This window comes from Saccostrea echinata, unplaced genomic scaffold (genome assembly GCF_033153115.1).
Source record: "Saccostrea echinata isolate AGI-Se365-2 ecotype Australia unplaced genomic scaffold, CSIRO_AGI_Sech_v1 ptg000032l, whole genome shotgun sequence".
Lineage (NCBI taxonomy): Eukaryota > Metazoa > Mollusca > Bivalvia > Ostreida > Ostreidae > Saccostrea > Saccostrea echinata.
Window position 1 is genome coordinate 5531110 of NW_026889781.1, and position 5780 is coordinate 5536889.

At 31.8% G+C, this 5780-nt stretch overlaps 1 long non-coding RNA gene across 1 annotated transcript; it reads left to right on the forward strand.

Moving 5' to 3' along the window:
- The first annotated feature begins 2549 nt into the window (after nucleotides 1–2549).
- On the forward strand, nucleotides 2550–5257 carry LOC133197988 (uncharacterized). Its single transcript, XR_009722476.1, has 3 exons — nucleotides 2550–2597; nucleotides 4818–4911; nucleotides 5141–5257. It is a non-coding gene; the product is annotated as an uncharacterized LOC133197988 (long non-coding RNA).
- Nucleotides 5258–5780: the final 523 nt, after the last annotated feature.

The window sequence follows — 5780 nt, forward strand, 5'->3', positions numbered from 1 at the left end:
GGGGTGCCCACTCACTAGTCATATCAGAATTGCTTTCTTTGACAACATAGTAGATAACTTTGATGTACACTTGTACGTAGAGCTCTCACAGTCAAGTAATGATGAGTTGTATTTAATGTTATTAGGAGGGCTCGAACCAACGTCTTTAATAGATATAAGTTAATGACATTAAAGAATTTATTTGTACAATCTCAAAATTTGTTTGTGGTGCCACTGCCTTTTACTACTTAAAATGTTGAAAATGTCCACTTAAGATATGCTTATTTTTCCCTTTTTTTCTCTATTTTTTTCTTTTCTTTTCGTTTCTCTTTGACATGCATATATGTTATTTTCACCTGCGAATCCCTTTTCTATGATGTTCTTTATGCATTATAATATTTAATTTATATGTATCATTAAATCTCCAAAAGGGGGAAATAAGGATTGAATGAATGAATGAAAAGTTAGTGTTTATATCGTTAGATACAGTTCAATTTCTTCTAGTATTTAATTTGATTTTATTTACAAATTTATAAGATAGAAAGAGGCATTTCTGACGGCTAATTGTAGGAAAAGTATAGAAAAAATATTTAGCCAAAAATATTTCGAAAACACTAGCGCATAATTTTTCTTTTTAATAAGTTAGTTATAACACATACAGTGTAATACATGTACCATTTTCCAATTGATATTTTCGATATGGGATATAAATCAATATAGCTTAATTTTATAAAACTAAAATATTTGTAAATGTTTAAAAACTCCGGAGATATATAAAGTGTGAATTGATTTACCTGGGTCTTCAAATATTTCGCTGTCTGAAAAAAAGATAAAATTCATTAAGCATGTTGTTTTCTACAGGCAGACATAGTTAAATTTCATGAATTTAAATAGGTGTACATGCATGAAAGTAATATTCAAATTTTTAAACAGGTGAAGGTTGTTAAGATATAAATAAACTTAGATTTATTTACCTGAGTCTTCACAGTCGTCACTCCCTAAAAAAAGAGCAGTTGAATAATAAATATCCTGTCTAATAAATTCCATAAATAATTATTTGTGTTGAGTATGTTCGAGTCTAATCTATAAACCCAGAAAAATTTTCAGCATGTACCTGACTTCAATACTTGACCAATGTTAACAAAAATAGCATGTTTCACTACGCAATGTCCCATATTTTTTTTCAATTATACAGCTGTTTCCATTCGTACATATATTCTTCCTTATATTCAATAATGGCTTCTAATTATTTTTTAGCACGTGGGCTTTGTAGTGACACAAATTCGTAACACAGTTAATGAGTGACCTGAATCGGAGATTAACCCGAACCAAAAGTGAGAAAAGCTATAATCTGCTTTTTTTTCATAAATCTTGGTGAATCATTAGATAATCATGACCCTAAGTCGCAAGATGTTTCCTGAAGATGCTAACAAACTAAAAGACCTCTGTCAGACACCAATTTTCCAAACATATTGTGAATCAGTGTTTTCTACTTCATATGACTTGAGCGAGACAGTGCAAATAAATGAGGTTTTTTATTACTCCAATAGTTTTTTCAAATATAAGTCAACCAACTCATTTAATATTGGGGCTAGTAAAGAAAGCTTGACAAATTACTTGAATATAGATTCTGAATGGAGAAAAAGACATATTTTAGAAAGCATGTAAAATCCTTATCAAACCAACAGCGGTTCTCATGAAAAATATTCTAAAATGAAAAAAGAACGCAGTGTGAACTTTTGAAGTGATTTACTATTATTTTTAGAGCGTATTTTCAAATATTGTTTTCTTACGTTTAAACTCATTTTTATTCAACAAGTAACCAAATTCTCATTTGATTTTGAAGAATGATTCATGAGTTATTGAAACTCATATGACGGTACACCCCAGAAGTGGAAACCAAAAATTCTCATCGCTTACATTCTCGAGAAAGACTTCTAAATATGTATACATATTCTTGTTTTTCTTGAATACATGATAAATGAGATATAATAGTTTTCTTTATATCGTTCATTTGTATCCTCAAAGTCCTGCTGCCATTGCACCATTTTCCTATCGAAGAAGAAAAATGTTTTTAAAAATCGCTAAGTATCCTATTATGTTACGGAGTCCATATAGAGCCACATGTCTGTATAGTCTGTCCCACCAAGCTATTGTCACCACTTTTTGCAACATATCTCAAAATATATAAATACCTTGGCCTTCAACTTAGGTCCGATCGATAGATCATTTTTTTCCCAATTTTCCTGCATTTATCCGAACCCTTGAGTTTAACCGGTGTATTGACACGGCGGCAAATTCAAAGTCTACGGGGATTTAACATGGTAAACTCGTCCATTAGCGTCAAGATCACGGGGCAGGAAACCAGTTTATCGAGGGAGTAGTCGTTCTTTCCAAATTAAAATTACAAAAAATCCTAAAAATTCAACGAAAGCAATTCAGTGTGTTTTGGAAAAAAATATAAGTATTGTTTTGCATTCAAATATATTTTGACGAGTTTTCTCATAAACTGAGAGAGAATAATCCAAATTCAATGCAGTACAAGTTGTGGATAACGCACTGCTCTAGAAACGGGATGTTGACATGATGTGTAATTTACAGCTTCCTTCGATGAAAACGTAAGTTGTATTTTTTTTTGTTTTTATTCTTTTTTACTTCTGAAAGTACACCCACAAAAGAAGTGTTTTCAAGTGCTAATGATTTGTCAAAATCGAGCATTATTCGGCGAAAGCGTCCAATGCATATCTGCATAGTAGTGGGAAAACGGATATGTGTCTTATTATGAACCAATTTCAAAAATATAGCGAAAGAGTTTTAAAAACAAAAACTTTCAGTAGCTCTATAATGGTAATGACTTTTTTTTGTAAGAAGCTTAAGATTTTTAATATTGTATATGATATAGGTCTACTTTCTCTTTCAGTCACAGGTAACATATCTAAAACGCAACAGTTGGCCCACAGAATTTATTATAACTGTAAACAATCCTTTCACCTTCTGAATAAAATGTCAAATTTCCCCTTTTAGTTACAGAAAATTTCCTGATTAAATAAACATTAAGTTGAGGATAAAATAAGCATGCTGTATTTTATTATAATAAAAATAAATGAACTTATATTAGCTCTCAGAATGCAAATTATTACATTAATCCTAAAATTTCCAGGGGAGGGGGCATGCCCCAAATACTCCCATTTTGAAAAATTCACTTCCAGTACTACCGTTGCAGTTACATTTCATCCCTTCATGTGAAAGGCAGTGTGATTTTTTTTTTATTGTTCCTCAGCCCCCCCCCCCCCTTTTCACTAACAATTTTTTGTTAAGTTGTAATTCATAATATGGTAATGCTGCAAGTTTCCCTGATATACAACCCTTGATATTTCTTTTTTTCTTTCACCAGTATTGTTAAAAAAAAAATCTATATTTTTTGGGGGGGTGGGGTGGGGGATATTTTTTTAAAGTTCATAATTTGAAATTCATTGACTTACATCTACTCCATAGTTAACCCACTTTGTTCAAACAATAAAGAAAGAGAGCATACAGGACAATCCCCTGCTGTGAGATATATTACAATTTTCAAAGTTCAAGGAAGAGTTACATTTATAAATAAAAGTTGTTAGTAATGTCAATGGCAAACTTAAATTTTCACTACCTCAGGATGCATCCATATCAATATTATTAATCATGGCTTTGCTGTTCTTTAACAGAAGAATTTTAAAGTCCCCCCCCCCCATGTATTCCTATAGATGTAAAATGTTCATCGCTCATCGTGGCCCCACCCTACCCATCCTAAAATTGAACAAATTTGAATCTACACTACCTGAGGATGCTTCTATAATAATATGACTAATCATGGCTTTGCTGTTCTTGAACAGAAGATTTTTTTTCAAGATGATTCCTATATATTCTTATGCCCACCCCCATAATTTGAACAAACTGTAATCTACACTACCTGAGGATAACTTGATTTTACAATACCTAAGGTTGCTTCTGAATTAATATGACTAATAGTGGCAAAGCTGTTCTTGAGAAGAAGATTTTAAAAATTCCTACATAAAACTTTGCCCCCCTCTTGTGGCCCCCCGTACCCCCCCCCCCCCGGGTTATGATATGTATAAACTTGGATGTACATGTAATGTAATTTGTAATGAAGCTTTTACATAACTTTCATCTTTTCTTGCCCAGCTAGTGGTTCTTGAGAAGAAGATCTTTAAAGATGCCACTAAATTTTCACGAACTCTTAATTATCTCTCCTTGAAAGAAGGCATGGCACTTCTTGAGAACAAACTTTAATCCCCTTCACCCAAGGATGCTTTGTCACATTTCCAAGTTTGTTTTAAATTGGCCCAGCAGCTCTTGAGAAGAAGTCGAAAAAGTTTACAGATGGCAGACGCTGGACACCCTCTGATCAGAAAAGCTCACTTGAGCCTTCGGCTTTTTTTTTTTTCTTTTCACATACCTTCATAATTGAAAATAAAAAATACTTATCAATAAGTTATTCAATTAAATAAAGAAGCAAATGTGTAAAAGATGATACTGACAATACAATTTTTGTGAAATATAACATCACGAACTTAAGAATTAAAAAATGTCTTTTCTCAGAGTGGGGGATTGTCCTCGTCTTGTACGCCTCCATTCTTTATGTCCAAAAGAAAAATTTAGCAAAACATTCATTTGTAAAATTAAAGTTATGTACAGTATTCTAGCATACATGTACTAAATAAAAGGCCAGAAAACTGAGATCATGCATATTGTATACAGTGTATGAGCACATTGTAATAAAGAAGTAAAGTACACTTGATTATGCCTTTATTTATTTACATAATTCTTTTTTTATTTTGAAGGTTAAAAAAATTGGAGTACATTGTTATGATGACCAGACTCGAAGGCATTCATGTAATTGGGTGAATCACAGAGTTTCAGGAATCTTCTGGACTAGTAAGTTATACATGTATATATAAAATATTAAAATGTCTTTACTCTGTCTAAATTACATACTTCAGGCTGGAATCTGAAAATAAAAATTGTATTTTCCATAATTCATACTATCTTGGTACATGTAGAATTGAAATTCATTCCTTAATTTCACTTCAATTACTTAACCATAAATTTTCACTCTCAAGAATTTTTATAACATTTAACATATGTGTTTTATCATCTATTTCAGACCAAAAGTGATGGCTGAAAGAAATATTAACTGGTAGTCTAACTTAGTGATATGGACACTGGAAAAGCCAGAAACCATTTTCAACAGAACTGTTAAGAGTGTAAATAAAAAAAAACAAAACAAGATACCCACTCTCCAACTCATTCATAGCTTCATTCTTGGTTTCATTGTGTCGAATACGAGTCAAGACTTTTCTATTGTACCAAGGCTGAAAGGACTTTCAAACCATAAACAACAGCACCACAGAGCAGTTGACTTTCATTTCTACTTCTGAATTTGTATGTTATATCCTTAATTATTACAGTGTGAATTTACTTTGCACAGAAGAAGATGTAAATTATCATAACTTCAACAAGTATTTACTTTGTCGGTTTCAGACACATAACTCAATTTATATTTGGTATTTTAAAAAAAAAAAGTAATTGGCAGCATTTACTGTGGAATCATCATTGTTCTTGGGGGAGGATATAGTAGGGTCAAACATATCCACTAATTTATATTCCCACAAATACTTATTTTTTCAACTTGTCAATTCATTGAATCTTTAACTTAATGTATTTCAAAGTTAACCTTATGAATTATGTGTCCACAAACCAGTTGAATTAAATGCCTGCCCACTAACAGCTGATTAATGCCCCCC